The sequence below is a fragment of the Chlorocebus sabaeus genome, chromosome 15, assembly GCF_047675955.1.
Source record: "Chlorocebus sabaeus isolate Y175 chromosome 15, mChlSab1.0.hap1, whole genome shotgun sequence".
In the NCBI taxonomy this organism is placed as follows: Eukaryota; Metazoa; Chordata; class Mammalia; order Primates; family Cercopithecidae; genus Chlorocebus; species Chlorocebus sabaeus.
The window spans coordinates 22,102,421-22,128,528 of NC_132918.1; the positions used below are offsets into that span (position 1 = coordinate 22,102,421).

The 26,108-nt window shown below is 36.2% G+C and overlaps 2 protein-coding genes across 7 annotated transcripts in view; one reads left to right on the forward strand and one right to left on the reverse strand.

Annotated features, from left to right (window-relative positions):
* SERPINI1 (serpin family I member 1) overlaps positions 1–18,610 on the reverse strand; it is an 86,491-nt gene extending 67,881 nt beyond the window's left edge. Inside the window, exon 1 of one of the 2 annotated variants that reach the window (XM_007972179.3) lies at positions 18,029–18,610. The gene's annotated coding sequence lies outside the window, so the exon portion shown is untranslated. The remainder of the gene's footprint in view (positions 1–18,028) is intronic. The other variant, XM_007972182.3, reaches the window with a different exon arrangement.
* Positions 18,611–18,878: 268 nt separating this feature from the next.
* Positions 18,879–26,108, forward strand: part of PDCD10 (programmed cell death 10) — a 51,292-nt gene continuing 44,062 nt past the window's right edge. For 2 of the 5 annotated variants that reach the window (XM_037988589.2, XM_037988591.2), the window contains exons 1-2: positions 18,929–19,031; positions 19,487–19,570. The gene's annotated coding sequence lies outside the window, so the exon portion shown is untranslated. Of the gene's footprint in view, positions 19,032–19,301; positions 19,379–19,486; positions 19,571–26,108 lie in introns of those variants that run through there. The other 3 variants (XM_007972176.3, XM_007972177.3, XM_037988590.2) reach the window with 3 other exon arrangements.

Below are 26,108 nucleotides of genomic sequence, written 5' to 3' on the forward strand. Positions count from 1 at the left end.
TCTGTAGCCCAGGGTCTGGCTGTATGTAATGTGTGGTTCAATTGGTTGGTGAATTTTCACTTCCCCTATTTCTGGGATTTGTGACAGCCTGTGGTGACTCTAACCTTCATTCCTTTATCCCTCCTGGATTTCATGCCTAATTAACCAGTATAAAAATGAATACAGATCTCACAAATTCTTAAACTCGATAAAACAAAGGTAAATGTGGCATAACTGCATCTCTTCCAACCAGTCACTGGGAGTATAAATATTTCCCTTGAAAAAGAAACTTGAAGTAAGGTTAATACATGATTTTGGAGAACAAGAAATCTATTCCTCTCTCCCTTTTAAAAAACATTAAGGGCTAGCAAATGCCTTTAAAATTGAATCCAAAGTAATATACCCAGAGAGACACTCTATCAAGCACACATTCTGATATTTCTTACCAGAAGAGAGACAGTAGCATCACTATATAATTATTTCACAGTTCCTTTTTTAATAGACATACTTTAACCTAACAACACTGATAGTCTTCTGATCTACAGTTCTCCTTTATTAGCTATTATTCTTGTGACATTGGTTCTAGGCAAGATTTAGACATATTTTTCTTAATCTTTGCCTTAGCACACCTGAAGAATATGATATATTCTTCATCAAAAATAGCAAGTCTATAGTAGGCACTGGACATGAAGTATAAGTTTAGGTAGTTTGAAAAAGGTCACAGGGGTAAGTTTAAGATACCCACCTCACTACTCCCCACCCCCAATCTTCATGGGGTTCTAAGGCCTCTGAGAATCACTCTTGTAAAAAATGTGGGAATTATGTTTTGAAAAACCCACTAGGGTTTCTGGCATTATTGAGTACCTGCTATATATTAGATGCTTCCTATATTTTCTTTATTTACCACCCTCATAGTTTCATGAGAAAGGAACTTTGTGAAAGAGGAAACAGTTCATTTACTCAACAAATATTTATTGAACATCCCTAATTATCAAGCACTTTTCTGGGCACTGGGAATAGAGCAGTGCCCTCTACACAAAATAGACAAAGTAACTGTTTTGAGAAAACTTAAACAATCTAGGGGCTCAGAAAAGTCACCCAAAACAAAGATGGGATTTGAAACCATACCACATTTCCAAAAGCCCCTCACATCCTCCTCTGAACATCTGGCTTTCCTCAAGTATCAAGATCCAGTATAGACTATACTTTTCATTTCAAGCAGATAGCATACACTGTGGACTGGGCCCTGGACATGGAGGTGAAAGCAGCAGACAAGAGCTCTACCTTTACAGAGCTTACATTAAACAAACACACATGCATTAAGGTACCTAGTTGAAAACTGTGTTAAGTGCAATGAAGAAAAAGCAATAGTATGTCATATAAAAGAATAAGTGGGACCTATTTTAGATTAAGGACAGAATCAGGGAAAGCCTCTCTAAGAAAGTGTTATTTGAGACTTGAGGATAAGTAAGAGTTAAGGAGGAAAGCAGTATTCCAGAGAGGGAATATAATGATGGCCTGATGGCAGAAAAGAGCTCTGTGATTAAAGAACTGAAATAATACAATGAACGAAATAATACAAAGAAGAGGTTGGTTTATGAGGTAGGGGCTAGGTTATCTAGGCCCTTGTAAGCAGCAAGGATATTGCATTTTCTCCTAAACACAGTATAATTTATAAAGTTATAAAGGAGAGACTATGGGGAGTCTAAAGTAGAAGCTCAAGAAGAAATTGGGTGGTTATTGTAACAGGTGAGAGTAGATAGTTGACTATGGGGGTTGCAATGGAGATAGAAAAGGGGTAGATTATGGATAGACTTATTTAAAAAAAAAATTGGACAAGACAGAGGTCACAGAAAGGAAGGGTGAGTTGGGATTACTCCCAGGTTTAAACTCAACCAGTTGGGTAGGTGGAGCTGTCCTTCATTAAGATGGAGAAGGATGGAACAAAAGCAGAGAGGGGTGAGATAGGGGATCATGAACTTTGCTTTGGATAGGTAAATCTGAGGTGCCCATGAGACATCCACTTCGAGAGTTAAGAAAGTAGTTAAATAAATGAGGTCAGAGTTCAGAGTGTAGGTTTGGGTTAGAGATACATTTAGGATCTATGAGCACATTTGCATGAGATTTTTTGGGGAGTATGGAGAAGAGGCGCCCTATGGCCAAGCTCTGGGAAACCCAAACACATACAAGACTTAGGAGGATGAAGAGAGAAAATGACCTTCCTTGAGAGCTCAGGGTCTGGCAGAAAGCAGAGACACAATGCATGTTTATTACTAATCTCAAAACAAACCTGTATTTCAGTTCCTGTTGAAAAACATTTTCCCAGTTTGGCATAATACTATCTAGGTTGGCATAACTATTGTATTAGGTTGAACCATATAAATTACCTTTTTTTGGTAGGTCAAAAATAGTCAAATATTGGCAATTTCACAAAGTTCAACTTCATACAACACAATTTGAAACAAAATCCATTTATATTGTGGGACAATATACGTTTTAAAATGTCATTTCACACATGAAGGAGAATCACTAATACTGGAGGCTTTATTACCGTACATGGAAAAGATATTAGATATTGTACTAGAAAAGATATTAGAACAAATCATACATGATAATGCTGCATACGATGTACCAATTAGTTTCATCCTGACAGTTAAGTTGACAGCCTGAAAATGCCATTGACAACCCATCCCCACGTTCTGTCGATAACCTCAACACTATTCTCTGATAGATCTATATATTTAGCAGAGTAATTTAACACATCTTGCAATTTAACACATCTCAAATTTTTCATCTGGCTTAAGAAAAATATCTTATTTCCTATTCCTTTCCATGTGGAGAAAACGTTTAAAGAAGTTAACAGATATGGTTGACTACTTAATAATTCAATCTTTGCTTGTAGAGACTAAGCTTTGAAAAACTATTCTGATACAGTTTGACTTACTTTGTGTAATTATAGGTCTACCTCATTTTATCAAGTAGACATATTCTAAAAATTACGTTAATAATTCAATAGCATATTTTAAATTTACCAAGGGGCTCATGATTGAAAGTTCTGACAAACTCAGAAGCCTGCAGTTTCTTAGCAGATAATATAAATGTGTGAATTGGTCCAGTATAATGGAGAATAGTGGAGTCTGTGGCAACTGAAGAGAATATTCCTCACCCAAAGAAAATCTTTTTTTTCCTAATATAATAAACTCTGCAAGACATAATTTAGCTGGCAGGAGGTGAGACAGAAAGATTTCAGTATGTCAAGCTGCCAGTTTGAAATGCCTAATTTAAAGTAAGCTTGCAGTGGATTTTCTATTCTTTTTCTTTACATTATAATGAAACATTCTCTAGTTTTTGTCTGAAATTAAGAGTTTTTACATACTGACTTTATTATTTCTATAGGGTTTAGATATATAATTGCAACCGTCTAATTTTTTAAGAACACAAGAGAATTCATAGTTGCAGAATGCAAGGTACAGTATACAAATACTGCGAAGTAACTATGGACAATTCCATAGAAATATACAAAGTAGGCCGGGCGCGGTGGCTCAAGCCTGTAATCCCAGCACTTTGGGAGGCCGAGACGGGCGGATCACAAGGTCAGGAGATCGAGACCATCCTGGCTAACACGGTGAAACCCCGTCTCTACTAAAAATACAAGAAAATTAGCCGGGCGAGGTGGCGGGCGCCTGTAGTCCCAGCTACTCGGGAGGCTGAGGCAGGAGAATGGCGGGAACCCGGGAGGCGGAGCTTGCAGTGAGCCGGGATCGCGCCACTGCACTCCAGCCTGGGCGACAGAGCGAGACTCCGTCTCAAAAAAAAAAAAAAAAAAAAAAAAAAAAAAGAAATATACAAAGTATTCTAGTTACTTCTGAGGTCATAATTATATTGCAGAACTATGTTTTGGCTGAAAACAAATGCAAACTAGCTACTGTGTGGTGACACCTGAAATAACCCATATAATTTTCTATGCCTCACTTTCCTCATCTATGAAATGAGAATTATGACAGTACTTGTCTCATAGGATTGTCATAAAAACTAAGGGTGATAATGTATGGATGTAAAGGTATTAGTGCTTAGGTCACAGTAAAAAGTTCAGTCTCAAAAACAGTGAAGTAGGCCTGCATTTCCTTCTAGACAACACCCACTGCCTCCTGTAAACCTTTCACTTTCTCTTCACATACTAATAATAGTCTTCACATGATACACAAATAAGTATCATGAACACATGATGGTAAACCCGTTGCTCCATGTTGCCTTTTCTATTTCATTAATTTCTATGTGTAGTCATCTTGTTCTTACTTTCCCATGCTACACTGCATGGCTGAAAAATATTTCTCGCAGAGCTTGCTAAATTCAACCTGGAAAGAAGATATGTTACATAATGTGTAATTAATCATTTCATATGGACATTTCTAAAACAGACATTTCAATGCTGTCATTTTACATATTTGGGTAACATATATATGTAGTGACATCCAGAAAAAAAGCAAAGCTTTGGTTTCTTTAATTTCTCTGAAAATAAGTCATCCTGGCTGGGTGTCTTACCAATAGCTGTGAATTTACTTTTTAAGCACCAAAATTTATTTTTATTTTACCCATTTGCATGCAACTTTAAGAAAATGTATAATTCACTTAGCTTTTCCAGAAAAGTGGAAATGTAACAATTAATCCTCTTTTTTATGCCTTAAGATCATTTTATAAAACTTACTGGCTCTGTCCTTCATTCACCCAGCCAGTATCTACTAAGCATCGCATACCGCCCCACAGCTTATATTTCTGCACTTCTCTGAGGTCAAGACATGAACCCTCCAGGCAACTATGCTTTCTTAGTTTCTTAGCTTTTTTTCTCTCTCATTTTTTGTTTATACTGAGTCATTGTTAATTTGTCTAAACATATAAATAGCATTCAATAGTAAATTAAACAGTTTATTAACAGTAAACAGATTCTGCATAAAGGTTAATGAATGAGTAAGGTGAATTTCACAGCAAGGAATTTGGCTGGGTTTGTAAGCTTATTTCCTGCATTCTAAGGTGTGTTACAATGGAAATTCTGGATCCATTTAATAAATGAGATCTTCCTGTTAAAGTTTTTCATTTATAAGTCATTCTAAAAAGAAGAAAAGAAAACATTACTTAAAATATCAGTTGGTGCACTATTGAAGTGAGACTGGGTTTATGGTTTTAAGTCATCAGCCTTATAGTCACGATTGTCCTGTATAAAGATAGCAATTACTGTACTGTAGCTTGTCATGTATGGTTAATGGTCTTCAGTGATGTTTTATTCATGCCAGGGAGCTAGCTGAACATTATGTTTTTATGATGGTAAAAAGCATAGGTGCTTTAATATGTTTTGTGGATGTTGAGAAGGAGTCAAACCAAAAAATAAAATGTTCCCATTAGGCTAACGTAAGGCATAAAAGGAACATTGTATGAGAGTAAATTAGAGCAACAAAAACAAACAGAAATTTAAGACACAGAAGAGACGAAATGACATTCAGTATTTTAATGAAAGTTGACTTCCTTAATCATAAAAGGGAATAATTTCAAAATAGTGATATATCAGTATCTCAGTGAGTCATTTTTAATAACATGAAGCTAACTGAATGTAAATAAATACAATCCTTGTAAAGATTTAAACGCTTTATGTTTTCAGCTGGTTTAAAATGGTTTCTTTTTGAATTACTACAATTATTCTTTCTTTTCTTGCTGCTCCACTCAAAACTTTTTTTTTTCTTTTTTTTTGAGACGGAGTCTCGCACTGTCGCCCAGGCTGGAGTGCAGTTGTGAGATCTCGGCTCACTGCAAGCTCCGCCTCCCGGGTTCATGCCATTCTTCTGCCTCAACCTCTCCAGCAGCTGGGACTACAGGCGTCCACCACCACGCGTCCGCCACCACGCCTGGCTACTTTTTTTTTAATTTTTAGTAGAGACGGGGTTTCACCATGTTAGCCAGGATGGTCTCGATCTCCCGACCTCGTGATCCACCCGCTTGGCCTCCCAAAGTGCTGGGATTACAGGCGTGAGCCACCGAGCCCGGCCTGGACTCAAAACTTTCTTAGTCCTCTTTATGAGTTTCTCTGTTATCCCAAACTAGTAGTAACAAACCAAGAGAGACCAGTGAGGCTGGGAAAATGACCAAAAAGAGCTCACTGTAAGACAAGAAAGCATGGTAGTCATTGTAGAGAATGGGTATTTAGATACAGTAAACACACACTGACACACACACACACTCTCTTACCTGTGAACTGAGTGCTGACCTATTTTGTAATCCCTGAGCTAATTGAGGGACAAAACTAGTTGATCTTGTACTCAAATTCCCTCAAATCTGCATCATCAGTGCTACCACCTCTGAGACACTGTCATCTCCACTTCTTCCAAAGTCCATTTTTATCCCTTCATGATTCTTAATGTTGTATGACTACTTACTTTTTCCCTCTTGAATCAAGATCTCGCACCAAGGGCCATGTTTACAGTTCTTTTTCAGACTGGTTTATCTATGTTAGTTCTATGTGACGGACACAAATAGGCTCATGGCTATTCAGTCTTCACTATGCATTACACCTTTATCAACATAAATTACCCTCCTTGACCTTAAAGGCTTTTGCCTCGAATTCTGTTTTGTCTTATACAAATACAGCTGGCTTACATTTTAAAACTTATTTTTGTCTATTATTGCTACATTATCCTTTTACTTTAAACTAGTATTATTTTGCTTAACTTTGTCTCTTTTAAATATTAAATAGTTTGACGTCTATCTAGTATGATGGATTTTGTTTCATTAATGAACTAAAGCTGTTGATAATTGTAATTTTTTTTAGTATTTGTCATTCTAAAGTTCTAATTTTTCTTTTTGTTTTGATCACATTTTTTTTTGTTCCTACATTTTCTATGAACGAAAAATAAAATAAAAAGAAGTCTTACAATAAGCTGATATTTCCACCTCCTTTATTTCTATCTGCTTAAAGTTGCTTATGCTTTTTCTTTGTCTTTTGAAATTAAAAAAACAACAACAACAAAACACAAGAAAACTTTAACAAAGTGTGGCTAGGTCTTAGTTTCTCTTCGCTAATTTTTCATGGTGTTCTGAGGCCAAGTGACGTAAAATGAATTCTTGTTCTACATTACTTTTTATCTGCTAGTCTGGCCTCTCATAACCCAATCTTCTGTAACTCTTCCCTATGTTTAAAAATGCTGGTATAAACGCCTGTAGATGTTTTTGTGTAGATAAAATATCTTTTTAACTCTTTTCGGCATATACCTACAGTGGAATTGCTGGGTGATAGGCTAACCCTGTGGCTAATATTTTGAAGAATGGCCAAACTGTTTTCCAAAGTGGCAGCATCATTTTACAATCGCACCAAAACCTTATGAGGGTTCAAATATCCCCACGTCCTTACCACTACTTTGTATTGTTACAGGTGTCTGTCTCTTTGACTGTAGCCATCCTAGTTTGTGTGAAGTAGTATTTCACTGTGGTTCTGATTTGCATTTCCCTAGTATCTAATAATGCTTTGTATTTTTTTTTCATGTGCTTACTGGATTTTTATATCTTGTTTGGAGGAAGAAATGTCTACTCATATGCTTTGCCTACTTTTAATTAGGGTTGTCTTTTTATTGTTGAATTATAAGTTATTTATGAGCTTTGCAATATAAGGTTCTTCTCAAATATCTGATTTGCAAATATTTTCTCCCATTACATGGCTTATGTTTTCAATTCTTGTGTCCTTTGAAACACAAAAGTTTTAAGTTTGAGGAAGTCCAATTTGTTTTTATTATGTCTCTTGTGCTTTTGGTGTCATATCTAAGAAACTACTGTGTCATTTATGGTAATAATTTACTCCTATGTTTTAAGAGTTTTATAGTTACAGCTCTTACATTTAGGCCTGTAATCCATTTTAAGTAACATTTCTATCTATGGTTTGAGGTAGAGTCCAATTTTATTTTTTTCCATGTGGATATGCAGTTGTCTCGGTATCATGTGTTCAGGAATATCCTTCCCCATTAAATTGTCTCAGCACTCTGCTGAAAATCAATTGAAAGTAAAGAATTATTTTTTGACTCTGAATTCTGTTCTACTGACACATATATGTCTGGGTTCCCTGCATTTCCACGTTGAGTCCTAAGATCAATTTGTCAATTGCTGCAAAAAAGGTGGCTGACATTTTGATTAATTAAATCTGCATATTTGGAGAATACTGCCATCTCAATAATATTAAGTCTTTCAACTCATGAACATGAGATACTTTTCAATTTATTTAGGTCTTCTTTAATTTCTTTCAGTGATGTTTTGTACATCATTTGGTGTTTTTGTTGTAAAATTCTTGCACTTTTCTTAAACTTATTCCTCAGTATTTTATTTCTTTTTTATGCTGTTTTAAGTGAATCTTAAAATTTTGATTTTGGATGTTCGCAGTTAGTGTATAAAAATACAATTAATTTCTTTATATCAATCTTGTATCCTGCAACCTTGCTGAACTGTTTATTAGTTCTAATAGTTTTTCATGTGGATTTCTTAGGATTTTCTATATACAAGACTATTTCATATGTGAAAAGAAACTTATTTCTTCCTTTCCAATATGGGAGCTTTTTATTTCTTTTTCTTGCCTAATTGCCCTGGCTAGAACCTCCAGTACAGTGTCGAATAAGTGTGAGAGCTGACATCCTTGACTTATTCCTGATCTTAAAGGAAAATATTCAGACTTTCACTATTAAATACGTTAGCTATGTTTTTCTTTTTTTTAAATTATGTTTTTATGTAGACATACTTACCCCATTGAAGAAATTCTTTTATTCCTAGTTTGTAAAATGTTTTTATCATGAAAATGTGTTGTTTTTTGTCAAATATTTTTCTTCTTCAGTTGAGATAATTACATGTATTTTATTTCATTAATATAGTGTATTACGCTAATTGATTTTCATGTTAAACCAACTCTTATTCCTAGCATAAATCCTACTGGATTGTGGTATTTAATGCTTTTGTTGCCAGACTGGGTTGCTAGTATTTTGTTGAGCATTTTTGAGTCTATATTTGAATTTTCTATTTTTTAAGTTGGTCTCAGTAGTTCGTGTCTTTCTAGCAATTTGTTCATTTCATCTAGGTTATCTAATCTTTTGCCATATAATTGTTCATAGTGTTCCCCAATAATACTTTTATTTCTGTAAGATTGGTAGTGATGGCTCCTCTTTATTATATTCACCTTTAAATATTACTTTTGTCTAAATTCTGAGAAAGTATCTTAACTTATAAAAAACTGACTGGCTTGGCATCCTTCAATACTCAATAAGCTATTCAGTCTTAATTAACTATATTTTAAAGTATAGCATTACTTTTTCCATACACTTAGGTTGTTTGGCTCTTACATTAATCTTACTGTCCTAGTACAATATTCTGTGCAACTCTTCTAAATTTCTCACAATTAGACGATACCCTTCTTGGTGTCCTGAACATTATTTTAGGGGTTGAAGGGGAGTTAAAATGAGAGCTTCAAATCCTTATTTGAGTAAAAAAAGTTATAGTTAACTTACAACATAAATTATAATAAAATAAAACCTAATATTTGATAAAATAACATTTAATGAGCATTTCCTACATGTCAGGTACTGTGCAATGCACTCTATGTAAAATCTCATTATGTCAACATAAACAACCTTTGAGTAAAGTTACATATCACAAAACTAAGGTTTAGAGAGATTAAGTAACATACTGAATATCATATAGCTAATGACTATGGAACAAAAATTTGAACCCAGTTTTTTCTGACTGTAGAGCTGACATTCTTAACCAGTGGTTGACAAACTTTTTTAAAAGGGCCAGATAGGAAATATTTTAGTCTTGTGGGTCACGTCTTCATTGCAATGACTCAACTCTGCTGTTGTACCAAGAAAGTAGCCTTAACAAAATGTAAATGAATGGGCATGGCTGTGTTCCAATAAAACTTTATTTATAAAACAAGGTACTGTGATTGCAGGCCCTAGCTTGCCATCCCCTGCAATTAAGCAACATACCAGCTGCCCTAATTCTTCCTCAAAGCCTTTCCTGATTACCACATAGATCAATTTCTTATCCTTCTGACTTTCTACCATAGTAACTGTTGTAATATCATATCCTTAAGTCATATATCCTTGTTGTAATGTAAATGTGTCTTCCAATGCCTTCTTTTAGTAACTATATTGACAAAAGATTATGCCAAACGGTAATTTGTTTTATCCCCCATAGCATCCAAACTAACACTAGAGATTGTAGAAAAGTTTAGAAATTTACACGTGACTGTAATCTGGAAAGTTTTATCCCAATAAAGCCATTCACCTAGGGTAACATGATAGAAACGTAAAAATCAGGCAGCAAAAATGTTGATACAGAAATGTAAAGACAACTACAATTTTGCCAAGGTTCTACAGTCAATATGAGAGTAGATTATGAGAGTTTTATAGGCAGAGAAAAAAATTAATGTACTTATTTACATTTTCTCAATTTCAATTTTCTTCTTACACTTTCCTACCTCAAGGAATCATAATTCACCAAAACCGTGAGTATCAAAGTGTCACTGTATGAAAGAGATATAATTTAGGTAATAATCACTCTATAGATGTTCATATTTTTCACATTTTTGAAATGGATAATAACATCATTTTCTAGGGTAACAAATTTTTAAAGTAGGCTCTCCTCTAGGGAATAATGACTTATTTTGCTTTTTCAGGCAGCTAAGAAAATCTTCATAAAATAAATCCTAATACTCAATTTTTCTTTTATTTGCATTATACCCATGTCTTTTAATGCGGTCTATATGGAGAGATTACTGAATACTTTTAGATTTAAAGCAGATTTATTATAGAACTATCAAGTTTTACAAAAAGTGTTTGTAATACAAAGTACAGGAAAAATATTAGATGCAATAGTAGCTAGATGTCCTTTTAACTGGAGAGACCATCAGTTTCTGAGGAATGCCTTTGCTCAGGGAATTAAAATTTGGAAATCACTGAAGTGAACACTTGGTGTGGGAAAGTGAGAGTTGCTAAACTATTACACACACACACACGCACATACACACACACAAAATTGATAAGAATGAGAAGAAATAAAATTAAAAATAAACATGGTTTTAGTCATCAGACTATGGCTGAAACTACTGACAGTTACCCAAAAGTCATTCTCAAACCTTTGTTCCCCTGCTCCATCTACCACAGAAGCCAAAAGTCTTTGATATCTCAACTTCCATTAAAGCTAGGACAGCCATATGACATGAGACAGTTAGTGCACAGTGGACATTTGCTGGGGATCTTTGGGAAAGCTTTTATTTCCTGATTAAAAGAGAAAGACTCAACAGGAACAACTGTTCCTCATTCTTCCTTCTTTGAAAGAGAGTGTGATATCTGGATCAACAGAGGCAGCATCTGTCTTACAGCAAGCACAAGAGAAATCACAAAGACAAAACCCTGACAACATGGAGCCTGTAAACAAAAAGCAAACAACGACTCTCCTCAGACTTCTTGTTCTGGAAAAATAAATCCCTATTGTTTTATCTCATTGCGCATAAAACTTGCAGCTGAATGCGTTTCTAGTTGATCCGTACTTTACAATTATTTTTTAAATTGTTAATCACTTTTGGGGCACGCAATGTGAGGAAAAATTTGCTTTTAAGATAATCCTGGATAAGATTTCTTTCTCTCTCTTTCAAAATGTTCAATTTTATATTACTAATTATTAATTAAATCTGCTATTATATTAACAAATAGCTATTATTTACACCTTTAAAGTTATTAGCATTTTTCATTTTTATTCCTTATTTATTTTTTAAATTTTAACTTTTTCTTCTTATCTAGACACCTAGTTATTTGCATTTTTAAAAGAATATTTCAGAAACTTTGAAATACAAAAACTTTGTTGCCTTAGATTTAGTTAATATACCTTGTGCTCAAAAATCTCATAATTTTTTTAAAAGTTTCCTAATTTACCAAAGCCAAAAATTATTCTATTTTTATATAGCTATGACATTATTGGTATTACATAATTTCATCTGGTATTGTATGTCAAAGGACATAAGATGTAAGATACTATTTAACCTGCCACAGACATCGAATAAGGGATTTAACATCTGTAAGCAATTTAGGAGACTAGGTACAGGTTTCTTAACTGGAAGGATGAATATATCTCAAAAACACTAATTGCTTCAATGATTCTGAATTGCTTCGTGAAGTACACAACAATTAAATGCGCCAATAACTGATTTAATTCAAGTAAAGGCAAAAATTATACATCACAATATGGTATCTCTAGCATACTACTAACAGGTATAAAAACAATAAAATTAGCTCTTCAAGTTAGATCTGGTTAAATGACCTCAAAGCAACAAAATTTAGTTTATCAAGAAAATGACAGAAGCAATCCAATGTGGGTAAAATATCAGAAATGTTTCAGTGGCCTCTTTGGGGTCTGTTCAAGAAAAGCAAAGATGCTAGGAGTGGACTCCAAGTTGATAGGTACTCACTGAATTGCCTGGCTGTGCTATAGAAAGCACTGTGACATTTGAGCTACTCTTACTGGGAACGCTGGTGTGAGATACACCTGGGAAAAACAATATAGTTTGACAAAATAAGGTTATTAAATGAAAAACATTTCATCTGTTTTCCTTCCCACATTAAGTAAGAGCTGCGAGGAGCTCAGAAGTCTCCCTTCCTAGGCAGAATCAGAAGGGGGACTCCAAGCAGTGGCTGAAACTGAAGGCACCCTGTAAGTTTCCGCCACCAAGCTATATACAGAAGGCCGACACTGAGCACTGACGATGCCACGTCTCAAAACTCATTCGTTTCCAACGATGGCTCAGATATGACAAATACCTATAGAATTCAGGTACAATATAAGCTTTACTAAGGCCTCCCAATGCAACCTTTTCACTGAAAATAGAACACTTATGACCAGTTAAACTTTAGTGAGGCCTCATACTACATTCATCTATTTATTTTTCTCTATTTGTTAAGAAAAAAAGTAATGGAAATCATGTGTAGTGGAGGTGAGGTATTACATAAAATACCTTTATGTAAGGAAAAGCACATCTTTAAATCAGCAGAGTTCTAGAGGCAAGGAGAGAAAAGGACCACACAAACCCCAAACAGCATCTAATGAATAAATTGATGTCTGAAGCATGCGCCCATGCGTGCAAACACACACACACACACACACACACAAGGTTGCAGTTAATAACAAAATTTGTTCTACTCATTTAGAAATCCAACAAAAGATAGCAATATTTATATTTAGCTGTAATATAAGCAACCATTGTTGGCAGAGGGCTGAATTTAGGACTAACACAGATATCTAAGAAAAATTTTACTAGTTGTATATGTTTGCAAAATGATGTTTCATTATAGATTGCCAAATAGTTATCCAAATTGTTACTACTTACCAAGTATGAACTATGTAAAAGAATTCTCAAAATGAATACAAAGGTCAAGGAAACTCGGTGTTAGCTCTAAAGATACTAAGTATCTGGTGAGAAAGATGGTATGAACTAAGTTTACTCTACACAAGGCACAGTGCTAATCATTAGGAATAATATCAGCAGGGCATGGTGGTTCACACTTGTAATCCCAATTCTTTGGGAGACCAAGGTAAGAGAATTGTTTGAGGTCAGGAGTTTGAGACCAACCTGGGCAACACAGTGAGACCCTCATCTCTATAGAAAGTTAAAATTAGCTGAGCATGGTAGTTCTTGCCTGTAGTTCTAGCTACTGGAGAGTTTGAGGTGTGAGGAGAGCTTGAGCCCAGGAGTTCAAGGTTACAGTGAACTAAGACCAGGACATTGCATTCCAGCCTGGGCCACAGAGTCAGACCGTCTCTCAAAAAAAAAAAAAAAAAAAAAAAAAACCAGAAAAAGGCAGGTTAATTATCAGTTCTAAGCAAGCCAATTTATATCCATCAACATGAAGGTAAAAGTAAACAGAAAGTAGTTAAATATTTGCTATAATTAATTTTACTACTAAAAAACTATATACAATTAACGAGAATTGTATAGGTCTTAAAATTTAGGAAAAATTACATTAGATTCTTAATTCTAACACCAATCAGATTAATTTGTTTCGAGAAGGTCAAATGCAAAAAACAATTAATGACCAACTCTACACATGCTTAAACAAAATCAGTCTACTTCTTTCTTTTTTTGGAAGAAATTAGAAAAACAGAAGAGCAAATTACGTTTTTATAGAATGAAATACGGTTTCTACAGATAAGCTTTAACAAAGGTATAACTCCAGGGCCTTGAGGTTAAATAGTGGTGTGCCCTGGATTTTCCTGTCTGTGAAATTCAGACCTTAAGTGCCACCAGTTGGAGATTCCTTTACCCTTGCCTATATATCCTATTTCTGAGATGAATTTAGAAATGCTGGCACCTAAATTTGTAACGTTATTTGCAGCCCACACAGTGTGAATCCAATTGTCCTCAATCAACACTTTCGCAAAGGCAAACTAGCATAAAGACATTCTCAGAAGGACTAATGTATAAGCAATCATTCTGTGAGGTCAGCTGACTCTATCTATCAAAGGGCAAATTGTCTTAATGTGAGCATTATAGAAGTATTGTCCAATGTCCAATGATTTTAATTCAGTAATTGGTTACTCAGTTTCTTTACGGTGAATATGACATAAGGTGCTCAGGACTAAAAGGAGATAGAAAAGAAGTACATGGTCTCTAAGAGTTAATAATGTAGTTACTTAAAACACACTTTCCAAATTTTAAAGACTAAATTCTTAGAAGATTAAAAAAAAAAAAAGAAACAACAAAAAAACTCTCCCTTATTTGTGTATGTTAATTCTGATCCCAAAAGCAGTGTTTAACCTTTGGAATTTGCTTAATTAAATAAATGGTATCTTGCTCATCTTAGTGTCTGGTTCAAGTACCTTTATTATTTTAAAGGGGCAAAACATCATTTTAGGTATTTACTTCTTGATATTTTGTCCAAATAATGTTTCACTTAGAAGTGGGTGTATACAGGGAGGATTTTTATGCTTTAATAACCCATGAATATTCAAAATCTAATGAATACCAGTTTGATTCCAGTAAAAATGGCCATTGACTGGAATCAGACTGGTATTAATTAGATTTTGAATATTCACGGGTTATAAAAGCATAAAAAAGGAAAGTTAATCATCCAAAATGTATTCCAGTAAAAACTGCCATTTTAACTGGAATCAGGCTGGTATTCATTAGATTTTGAATATTCAATTTTACTTAGAAAAGTAATGTATTCCAGTATGAATACAGGCCTCTACAAATTAATGAATGACTGGGGGAGAAAAGGCCACGGAATCATGGATTATGGGAATTTAACAAAAAATATAAATTTTTTTTCTCTTTTGCTAAAGGTGTGTTTCTCAAGTGTTTTCTTTATATCTATTCCCCTGTCTCCTTCTTTACTAACACCATTTGATCTTGGACCTTTAAGTCTTGCTCTTTTGTGCTGCATGCATCAGTGAATCCTCCTGTTAAAGAGAAATCCATACTAACTTATTTTTACTCAAAAGGCTTAGAATCAGAATTCTAAAGAAAGGACCAAAGGATATGGTAATTGGAAATTAACCAAGGTTTTTGGCTAAAGAACAATCATCCCCTGAGCAATTTCCATTCAAGAGAGACATTCTGCACTCTGTTGCTTTTCCTTTCTCATCATATATGTTCACTGATAGCCATATACCAATAGTAAAATTAGAGAGCAGAATAAGTAATATGCTTATAACACAGGTAGCATTTTACACAGAATTATAAACTGCCATAAAACGAACGTTTTCAACACCAATCAAGAAAAATCTTCAGATTACCTGAGATTGAATGTGAATATTAACTAACATGAATCAAGAGTTCAAAGTAAAAAATAAATGCCATATACCGCCAATGATATTCTCTCATGTAAAAATATGGTCCTTTTTCAAATGATATTGAAACCCAATCTCTTTTACTGACACAGTAAAAAGGATCCAAATCTTGGAAATAGGTGAAAAAATCAGTACTTTAATACCACAAACTCATTCATTCCTAATGAGATTCTAGCCTTTACCATGCCTCAGAGCAGAAGACCTATAAAAAGCTGAGATTCAAAGTACATCTTAATTTCAACTGTGTAGATATTTATCTTCTATCCATTTGCTTGCTTATTAACCGTTTCCCAATAAAACTCTTTCAAACAGATCTTTTAATAAAGGCTCGGAAAGAATTTCATTGCTAGTATTATAATTATTACATGGGGGAAATAACCCAGAGACAGCAATTATTCAGTTTTACCAAACGAATTAGTAGTAGAGTCTGAGAAAGGATCTAAGACTGATTCAAGACAATTCACTTAATCACAAATAACAAGGGCAAACAATCTTTTCCAGGTGTCACCCTAATACCCACTTTTTTTTTTAACCCCAACATAATTTTCACAGGGCCATATCAGCTATGTGAATTAATAGATTCTCCAGTGCTGTAGCAAAGATAAAATCTGATCCTTACAGTGGTTAAGTTTAGCAGCTACTGTTGCTTTTTCTTTCTTCTAAGCTCTTTGCTGTTTTTGATACTTAGCTGATCTGCTTAGGGATAATCAAAAAGCAGCTGTTTTTCTAAGAGCTATCTGTCTATATATTTCTATGGTATGTGAGAGTGTGGGAGGGAAGACTATATACACTGATAAGTCACTTAGGCTTACCGGTAGTAGCACTCAGTAGGACTGAACTTTAAGCTGGGAAGAGAATTCATTTGAGCCATTTCTTTTCAAAGAGAAATCTGGGATGCATTACAAAAATAAAATGTAAAATCCCGAGAACTCAGGAAAGCATAGAAATAGGAGAAAACAAGGCAATTACTCCATTTTATTGACCCTGGTTATTAAAAAAACATAGATTAAAGTATTGAGACAGACTCTGAAATATACAACTGTCACAATGAAAGCATTTCAGAGCAAAATTTGCTGCAATATGCTACTATGATTAAAAGCCATGTAATCTGGGAACCTCTGTAACAAAATGAAAATGAACTACGAAAATAGCTTCTTACTACTTCTTTAAAAATAAAAGGCTGTAATTTTGTCATAATTACACAAAGGTAAGTGAGACTTTCATCTTTACCCAGCATTACAACATATTTCCATCCATAGGCATTACAATTACGTTGCTTTCAATACACATATGGTTTAATACCGAGAATAAACTATTATTTTATGACACTACATGTGTTTTAAATCTGAACCCACCATCATAACATATATTAAGGATAGTCCTTCAGCACATACTTTCTACCCAGAGAAAAAATTCCCACACAGCTTTCCATGTACTTTGATTTTAAAATGTACACATATTATCGGACACAAATGAGAGAATAAGGAGCAGCAGTGAGGTACACCATATGTTCCCATTGTAGGCTGAATCCAGGTCTTTGTTCCAATATTCCAGAGCCACTGGAAAGAAAGCTAACTATCCATTCATTAAAATTCATTTTTACATTATTGCTGGCAAAAGTTATACTTTTGACAGATTAAGTCAGAGCCCATCCTATCCTGACTATTCCTGCCTGCATTTGCTTCTTTAATACGGATTTCTTGCAATTCTATGAAACTGCAGAATAACCACCCTGGATAACAGGTCGGTAGCAAAACAATCTGATAAACCAACATAAAGGTAGACACTGAGGAAGAACGCAAAGTTATCTTCCTAGTGAAATAGTTCAGAAGTCATTCTATATCAATAGCAAAATTTTTGCTTTTTATACGTTACGCACCTATAACATCCACCAGATAACATCCACCTCGTCCTCAATTAGCAGGGTTTTTCTCAATCTTGAGATCCCCCAGAACAGTTTTACTGGTGTAACTCAAACCAAAAACACTAACCACGCCCTTTATACCCAGAGTCAAGCTTCTTTTTGCTTTTTTGCCCTTATAGTCCAAAAATGTAAACCTTTCACCCGAGAGGGTTTACACCGGTTTCCTAGCCCAAGGCGGACTCTTTTAGCCGTATCTTGATGTAATTCCTATTGGAACACGTTTTCTCCAGGGCAGTGCAGACGCCCCGAAGAAGGACCCACGCTTACCTCCCACACACCTGCAACCCCTGACGGGATGCTGGAGCTGGTGCTCGGAGGACTGTGCTCCGCTCCGCTCTCGTTCCTGCTTTCGTCTCTCCCGGGAAACTACAGTCCAGACTGCGCCTCTGGCTTCTACAGGGACCCAAGCTCCGCCTCTCCCTCCTCTAGTTGGCGAATTTGGCAGCTGTTGCTCCTCCCCCTGCTGTTTCTGCAGCTGCCCGGGCCGGAGGCAGCGGAAAGCAGCTGCCCGTGTACCTTCCCGCTCCCCGCACTTCTGCAGCTGCTCTGCCACTTCCCCTCCCTGGGGGTCCCTCTCCCCTCCTCTGTGGCTCACACCTGGAGCGGTCTCTTGCCCCACCCAGGCGTCTCTGCTGGGAGCCCCGGCTCAGCCTATTCCTCCCCGAACCGTGGGTCTAGTTGCTCGATGTGCCCGGGGCTTATCTGGTCCTCCGCCCTGTGCAAGTCCCCACACCAAGCCCTCCCTTCACCCGGGTGATTTCCCCGAGGCTTCCTCTCCACCCGTACGGCATACTCAGCCCGGCAGCCCCACGATCCCCACCACGGGCCCCTCACCCCCTTCCTTCCTCTGCTCTGTCAGCCCGCCCCCTCAATGGGTGAGGCGCCTGCGGGGCCTACCCGGCACCCTGATTGGCGCAGGTGAGGGCTTGCCCCGCCCTTCCTCTCCTTTCCGTGCACCATCTCTCTTCATCTCACCGCCTCCCGCAAAGGCAGGGAACTCTCCTAGTATTGGCTAGAAGTGTCCCCACCCATCGCCTCACGATCTCCCGCACGGCCTGCCGGGAAGTGTAGTCTTCCGAGTGCAGGAATTCCGGACAACGTTGGCGAGCGGGACTACGAGTCCCCATAGGCCTCTGCGCGACTCCGGCTGGGCAGGATTCCGGACAACGCCTGGTTCCTCTCGGGTCCTTCCGGCGTCGCCGGAGTGAATTGATCCGGGAGTTGAAGAGGGCTGCAAAGGTGGGAAGTGAAGTCAGTGCCTCAGTTGCTGGTAAGGTGTAGCTGTTCTGTCCCAGTCCCCGTAGCTCTGCACCGAGCAGAAGAGGTCTAGGGTCACGCAGGGGCCATGGCTGAGGCACTCGGGCTTGATTCTGGCAGGCGGAGCGGACGGGGCTGAGAGCGGGGCCCTACGGGCGTAAGCGAGGTTACCCTACGCGAGTGGCGTAAAGCGGGTTTGTAAATGCCGCCTGCCGGCTTGGGCCCGAACGCCTCCAGGAAGTCTCTTCTAGGTGGGGGCGGGAGGGGAAGGGCGAGGTTGGCCCCTGGTGCCCCGGGAGAGGGGAGAGGGCGGATGTGCCTGGGGTGGGGTCCTTTGAAGGTGTGGCTTCGCACGGAGAGGTGAGGCTGCTCTTTTCCCCCTGCTTTGTAAATAAGAGAAAGGGAGGAGGAAGGAAAGGGTGCTGGGGAGTCTTCTCTCGGGGGTGACTCGGGTTATGCCCTTTGAAGGAAGGGGAGCACTGGAAGAAGGAAGAGACAAATGTTGAGGTCTACGGATTCAGTTCCAGTTTAATGATGTGGCCCTCTAAGGAGGTAATTTTGCCTGAAACAGAAAGGCTTGACCCTCGTAGGTGTCATACCTAAGTATGTTTTTACTCCTTTACTGCTTTCAGAGCGCTTTCATTTTGGGATGCTGATGAGGAAACCGAGGGATTATATGACGTGCCCAAGGTCACACACGTAGGGACAGACTTTCTGAATCTAGTCCTGTTCGAGTCCAGCTTCTGGAGTAGGGACGTTGGTTGTGCTTTTTGAAAAGAGTGGAGGAAGTTGCAAAGTAAATGTATTTTATATAGTACATCTAAGAAGCCATTGTGAGATGAAAAGTTGTTTCTTGAATTGGAGTGAAATTCCTCAATAAAGGAAAGAACCTTTTGGGAAAAAAAGGGTCAGTTTTAACTTTTACAGATTTCCCCCTCTTTTTTAGGGGTGTATTAAATGATAGACTCTACTCTCACAGTTCATGTTTAAGGGTAGGTAATAGGATGGGAGAACAACAGTTAATATCCATCCTTAGAAGAACATTCTTTTCTTTTTCTACCTTAGGGCTGTTTTTACTCTCATTTTGTAAAACTGATACTAGTTGGATTGGAATTCTTTCACAAAACTTTAAACTTTTTTCAAATAATGTAGCTTTAGGAGAGTTTAGTGTGCCCATTACTAGAAAAGAAAGTACTTTGCATTTCTTGGAGGTAACGTCGTCTTTTTTGTTTGAGATTTTACTTCTCCCCTATTTTCTTGACTTTAGGCTGTATTTGTGTGTGTGTCTGCAAATAATAGAATTAGGCTGTTACATATTTTTATTTTTCTTAGCATCATCTGTGACTTTCAGTTCATTCTTACTTTAAAGAATGAAAAAACAGTACACTTACATTTTATCTCTTGCAGAAAATAGTGCCCTTATGCAAATGTTATCCTCTATTATGACCAGTTATAGCTCATGACTATTATGATTGGATAGGTTTTTAATAGAATTGTAAGAGTATGTTCATTGATGCCAGAATTTCTTTGTGATAACTTTATATCCATAAAGGTTAGCATGTAATACATCATGGCTTACTCTTAACGTAATAAATCATAGCTTACTGTATTATGTATAAGTTGATCATCAGACTATGCTGAATTTTGAATGTACTCTGCAGTTACTATATTATCAACAATATAGTAACTTTTTAATGCAAAAGTATTTTTTTGGAATAGAGGTATTCTCTTACCTGATGGTTGAAATTAAGATGGTCTGGAAATTAATACGATTTTTAAAATAGAAAAAGTATGGTACTATAGAATGAAGTAAAATCAGGAATAAGGTACCATGAGTAATGTAGTACACAGACAAGGAAGACCCAGTTAAACAAATGGAAAATTATGTGAGGATAACTGACTTTGTGCTGGATTAAGAAGGGTGCGGTGATGTAAATAGACCATAAACTGAACATGAGTCAGTGATGGTAAAGGAAGAATATTAATGTATTTTCTAGATGGCAATGTAAGTATTTGCCTTTTGTTGAAGGAGGTATGAAATAAATTCTAACCTTTGGCACATAACTCTGTCATTATGGAAAGAGGTTTTGAACTATGAGGAAATTTTGGAAATAATACAATGCATTTGTTCAGTGTATTTTAGATTTTGTTCTCCGTTCATTTCTGCCACTACTTTATCTGAGGCCAATTATAGTTTTGATATTTCTTCTATTGGGATGGTGGATTAATGTTTGTATTGTTTTTAATCATCTTTCAATCACATGCTGCAGTATTGTTGTCACTTTAGATCTCTGCACGTTGGATAGTTAAGAGTTCACGGAGTTATGTGTACACATGTAGTTTGCAGCTCACCATCGTCTTCATTTCTTCTCATGCTGGGCTTTGCAGGAGCCTTATATCAGCTTTTGGACGTAATTTCTTATAGGACTTGGGATGTCTTCCATATATTATACATCTGTCTCTCTTAAGGATGTAAGGTCTGTAAGAATAGGGGCTGTTTATTATTGTAGTCTCAGTAGGTAAGGCAATATTTACGAAGAGAATGAAGAAGCTCAAGTTGGTTAAGTGACTTGTAACTCGTGGGAGTAAGATAAAAATCGAGATCTTCTGACTACAGATCTTTAATATTGTGGAGTAAAGACTTAGTTCCCTTAGATTATTTACATGAGAAAAAGACAATGTGACTTAAATATTCAAATACTATTGCTTTCTTACTCTGTTTAACACTAAAAATTTATCTCTTCTCCTATCCAACTCTCCGTCCTTATCCCCAGCCTTTCTCATTTACCTTGCCTTTTGGTTACTACATACATAAGCTCCTTTCTGACTTGGTGGCCATTACATATTCCATCTCACTCCTTGGCCTACCTAAATGTGGCCACCTGATAGTTAGTTTTCATATCTCAATTTAAATATTCTTTCTCGGGGGAGCCTTGCCCTCCTTCCCAAAACCACAATAGGTTCCCGCCATGCCTTTGTGGCATTATGATAATAGAAACTTAATTATTTCTGTATTTATTTGACAAATATTGTCTCCTCACTAGACTATGAGCTTCCTGAGCAGGGCCCTCTCATTTGTCATGTGTTACCCTACCCCACTACTTACGTAGTACCTGGCACGATATAAGGGTTCAGTAAATATTTGCTGAATGAATGAAGGAGTGTATTCATGCACAATGCTTCCGGCACTTCTCTGGGGACAGAAATAGAGAAATGAATAAAGCAGATATGCTTTCTGGATTGAAGTATGTAAGAACTTTCAAATGAGCCATAATGCTTAGGCAATTTAGGTTATATGCAAAGGAGTCATTGACAGAATTTTAATATAAATTGTAGAAAAATGTTTGTTCTTTTTGGAGGTCTCTGAAATCGGGTTTAATTTTCTTGATGGAAATGACAAAGGAATCACTTTCATTTACAGCAAAATTGCTGTGTAACACAGCATTTTAGAGATCACTGTCCTGCTTTTTGCAAGCGATGTTCATTATGACAAAATACAGACATGGAAGAAACTTCTAATGGACTCTTCTTCCCTAATGTTACCTCATTTTGCCCTAAAAACATTTATTTCTTCTAGGTAGTATTATTAACGCTGTTTTATAGCTGAAGACATCAAGAAAATAAGTAAATTTACTTATTAAACTAAAAAAAGTTTAATTAAATTGCTAGAGTTTCCAAAATGTAGGTACTGGAACCATGGTTAGAATCCAGATCTGTCTCCATATTCTAAAATCCATAATTCTTCCTTTTTATTTGCTTTTTTGTTTTGTTTCTTGCTTTTTAACTTTGCTATCTTCCTATGAATTATACCTTTAATATCACTTGCTTTAGACAAGGTGGCTTTGTAAAATTGAGTAGTTTTTGTTTCAAAGGAACTTATATTTTGGGATTCCTAAAAATTTTTCTAATACTTAAGTGAATCTTATTTGCTTTAAACCTGGAGACTTAAGCATAAAAAGATCATTTTTTAAAACATGCAAACTGAATTTTAGGGATAAATTGTGTTAGGTTTTGATCTTGAAAACAAATTCCGCAGTCATTTGTTGTACCACAGTATGGCATAGAGTAAGGTCAATAGTCCTGAGTTATTGTAGCCTTATATGCCTTCATGGATTTACCAGTTTACTTTTCCACAAGATAGTGTCAAAAAGAGATTGCTGATATTTGGCTTTAAAATTTAGTAATACTATCCATTTTATTATTAAAAACAAGTCTTTGCTAAATCCGAAACTTTTTAGAAAGTCAGTGTTGATGTTACTTGAATCTTGGATAAAATATTCATATTTACCTAGCATAACCAGTATGTGGAGGATGAAGCTGAAGTACTGCTTTTTATATGTTGTTGGACAATTAAGGTCATTATCATAGGGGTTACTAAGAATTTTAAGCCACTTATGTGATAAATAATTTTTTTCCATAATATAAACTATAAAAGTGGTTTAGAAGTTAAATGTCATTGTTATTTATGTTATTGCATTCGAAATATTTTAGTAAACTGCGGTGTTAGAGGGTTATACTTTAGGGACACACACACACAAACACAATGCAAAAATTAAAGCACATTTATTATAGCAATTAGAAATAATTTATGTGCTGAAAGATAAACATTGTGGTTTGGTGGTTCATTTTTGTCTGTATGAAGATGGAAATTTCAGTTTTGTCATTTAAGCTACAAAATTTAAATGTGTCTTAAATGTATTATATTACACTTATTTTTCAAGCTCACTCTTACATTTTTGGCTATGTATAACCATTTTTAAAATCACCCAAAGGTGATTTTACACTATTCAGTTTCATTCTTATACAGTTGACCGAATCAAGGTTGCCTATAGGGTTAAAAGAAAAAGAAAAGAATTTTATTAACAAGCTTATGAACTATTGGGTAACAGCAGTGGAACGTATTAAGTGGTAGTCACTAACATAGTTAGGCCAGTCCCTTGGGAATAAGTTTACCAGCGGTTAGTCTAAATAATGACTTTTTGATTCATTTACTTATTGAATGCATATTACCTGTGAAATTACCTTAAACCTTCTTTGGAATGAGCTGGAACCTAGTGTAATAGCTAGCTTTTATTGAGTAGTAAGTAACTGTCAGGTCTCATGCTAAGCATTTTGCAGGATCTCTTATAATCCTTACAACAACCCTTGGAGGTAGAGGCACTATTACCTCCAATTTTTAAATGAGGAACCTAAAGTACAGAGAGGTTAAGGAACTTGCCTAAGGTTGCAGGAAAAATTGCTTGGAATTCGGATTTGAATCCAGGCTGGCTGACTCAAGAGACCATGTTTTTCATCATTAAAGTAAAAATGATGCTAGTGATTGAACTGCATTGGAGAGAAATTAGCATTAAGAGTTGTAGTTACAGAGAAGTTATGTCTTAAATGCTAAGGTCAGCGTGGCAGGCAGAAATTACTTAATATTCAAACTTTTGAAAAACCTATTAGGAAGTACACGTTGTAGCACACAACTTCAACACAGCCAGTTTTTTTCTAGCATTGGAGTAGATTTCTTTTGAGTACCAGGTGAAGTGTTTGACTTGTTATTCAGAGACCATATTGAAAAAAGAAATACATATATTATAATACAAGAGTCACAATCAGTGTGGCAAGCTGCTCTTTGTGAGAGCTCACTGTGGCTCTCAGTCTGGTGGGGGGAGAGGCAGATCCATGTTTCTTATCTCTCTCATTCTGGGACTTATGCATATGGAATGGAATTACCATATACTCCAGTAATTTTTAATAAAGTTAATTTTTGTTTGTTTTCTTCAAACAAATGTTCACCATGTCTGTTGAACTTGCATAGGGTAGGAGTATCGTGTGAAGCGGGTATGCTCCCTGGAGTGTTAATGCCAAGTGGCAGTGTGACATGTCACTGTGTTTCTTTACTGTCTGTCTTCCCTGCAAGGCTCCATACCCTCAAGGGTATGTGCTATTCAACTTTTCATCACCATATCTCCAACTAACACTGTTGCTCCTGACTATGCAGAATAGTGTGTTGGATACTAGGAAATAGAGAAATGGATACAATTTCTCTTCAGGGAGTTTATACTTTAGTAGATACAAGGGGAAAGGATTGAAAGACCATTGTATGGACATTTAGTCTTTCTAATATAGTAAGTACTTCCATGTGCATCAGTTCATTTTATAATTTTAGATTACAGCTGATAGAAAAATAAATGATAGTGTGTCTAACTGCCATCTGGTCCCTGGCACTGAAATGGGTCTCCCTGTCTTACTCAATCATTCTCTCTTACTTCAAGATAGACTGGAATTCAACTGAGAATGAAGTTATGGAATGACAAAACCCTAAGATGTTACACACTGGCTGCCTCCTCAGACTTATATAAGGTTACTACAACAAAAGCCTGTTGGGAATGTTAAATGAATCAGACCTGGCCTCTAGACAGCAACTGCTCCCTATACGAGTTTAGATTGTTGCAAGGTTTTTGTTGTTGTTTTTTTTTTTTTTCCATTTAATTCCAAAGCGTTTGGAATCCTTTGGATTTTTTTTTTTTACTTGAGAAATGCACATCTTTCTCTTTGTCTTTATCCATATTAAAATTGGCATTTATGCAATACTGTCAAAATTTGAGAGATTTCCAAGGTTCTACCTTATTTTTGGTATGCTTCCTTAAAAAATAAATCACACTTTTGCAAAGTGAAGGTTACAGGAGGAACTGTAAATGCAGTAAAAACAGATACTATTCTGACCCTAATTTCTTCTTGTAAGCAATAGTATTTATATTTGAGATCAGTTGGGAGCTAAAGGTAAAGTTTAGCTTTAAACTTTAAACTTTAAAGCTACAGTTTAAAACTTTAGCTTTAAACTTCTCAAGGTAGAACCTTGGCCTCATTAGCACCTAATATTAAATGAGGCAGAGGCTATTTATTGTCTGGGGCTAATACTTTTTATCAACATTTGAGTGGCCTGTAGCAGTGTTTTTGGTGCAAAGGTAATGAAAGTACCTGTTGCATGTTTTAGAAGATCTTAAGCCATTAGGAGTCATTAAGTTAAATTCTAGGTATCAAAGATTATAAGTGATACAAAGCAAGTAGCTCTGATCCAGGGTGGTACAGATTCCTTTAATTG